Source organism: Dioscorea cayenensis, chromosome 20 (assembly GCF_009730915.1).
Source record: "Dioscorea cayenensis subsp. rotundata cultivar TDr96_F1 chromosome 20, TDr96_F1_v2_PseudoChromosome.rev07_lg8_w22 25.fasta, whole genome shotgun sequence".
NCBI classification, from domain to species: Eukaryota; Viridiplantae; Streptophyta; class Magnoliopsida; order Dioscoreales; family Dioscoreaceae; genus Dioscorea; species Dioscorea cayenensis.
Window position 1 is genome coordinate 17521012 of NC_052490.1, and position 1660 is coordinate 17522671.

Below are 1660 nucleotides of genomic sequence, written 5' to 3' on the forward strand. Positions count from 1 at the left end.
GCCAGGCTTCATCCAGATGTTACAGCAGTCTGCACAACTTAATGGTTTGGCCGATGAGGATCCTAACAACCACATGGTCAAGATTAATGGAGTCATGGATGATGCTATCAAGTTAAGAGCCTTCCAATTTTCCTTGAAGGGGAGAGCAAAGCAATGGTTACATTCGTTACCTAGATCATTGATCACTACTTGGGAGGAGATGGTGGAAGCTTTCCTAGCTCAATATTTCCCTCCTGGAAAATCTGTGAAGCTCAAGAATGAAATATCGTCTTTTATGCAAACAGAATTTTAATCTCTTTTTGAGACATGGGATAGGTTCAAGGATCTCCTGCAGAAATGTCCTCAACATGGGTTCCCCGATTGGATGATTACCCACACCTTCTATAATGGTTTGAACCCGAGTAAAAAGTAATTACTTGATACTACAGCAAGAGGTACCTTAGAAAGTAAAACCCCAAAGAAGGTCGACTGCTCATTGAAGAGATGGCTATGAACAGTTATCAGTGGAACTCACGAGGGAAGAAGAAGGTAGCCAGACATTATGAGATCGATTCAGCCATATCATTGGTAGCCCAGGTTGAGTCCTTGAGCAAGAAGCTAGACACTCTAACTTCTCCTAGATTGGCGGTAGTGATGAGTTACACAGGGTGTTGGTGAGGACATGCTTTATCTGATTGCCTGATTGATATTGGTGGTACAACTTCAGTGGAACAGGTGGATTTTGTAGGAAATGCAATGAGGGGTCAAGGAAATCCGTATAGCAATATCTACAATCCAAGGTAGAAGAGCCACCCAAACCTTTCTTGGAGTAATCAAAGGGAACAGAAGGCTATAGCTTCATCAGGTTTCTAACAACAACAACAAGCCCCGATTATCGAGAACAGAGTTTCAGGGTTGGAGAATTGGATAACTTATTTGGAGAAGGCTTTGACCAAGTTCTTTCAATCATCATGATAAACGCCTAAATGTATGTATTTTATACGTATTAATCTTGTATTACTTGTGTATATTTTAATGAATTGATGCCCGTTTATGTGTAATTTGGTTATTTCGGTGTTGCAGATCTTAAAAGAGCCGAACGAAGCTTAAAAATGCAAATTTGATGAATTCGACACCAAAAACTGCATTTTTTGCCAGCACTGTAGCATACTGTAGCTGATCACTATTCATGCAGCGGGCATTTGGCTGTGAGCTTCACGGGCTCCATACGCCCGCATGGGTGCCCGTGAGGTTTGCTGGAATTTCACAACCCTCGGTACTGTAGAATAAACACCGTAGCAAAATTGCTGCAGCTGAGCACTGTAGCACCGGCATATTTTCTGGGCGAAACGGCAATGAGCTTCACGGGCTCCATGCGCCCGCATGGAGCCCGCATGGACCTGACGGTATATATTTCGGGCTGAACTTTTAGGGCAAGGGAGGAGGGAGAAGCTTTTGGGGGGAGTTCTTGGAGCCGACTTCCACCAGTTCAAAGGAGGCAAGATTACACGTTTTGGAGAAGGGGAATCAAAGGGAGAAGCTTGGTTTGGCTAGATCTTCATCGATCTCTTCTTTGTGAGCTTGTAGACAACAAGGGAAGCTGCCCCGTTTGCGGCGTTCGTGGAAGCTTTCCACCTCACTTGGCTTGTCATCTCACTTCTATTGTTTGAAGGAGTTTTCT

The 1660-nt window shown here is 43.9% G+C and overlaps 1 non-coding gene across 1 annotated transcript; it reads right to left on the minus strand.

The window, feature by feature from the left end:
• Positions 1-247: 247 nt before the first annotated feature.
• LOC120252390 lies at positions 248-354 on the minus strand. The gene has a single exon (XR_005533923.1). It is a non-coding gene; the product is annotated as a small nucleolar RNA R71 (small nucleolar RNA).
• Between the last annotated feature and the right edge of the window lie 1306 nt (positions 355-1660).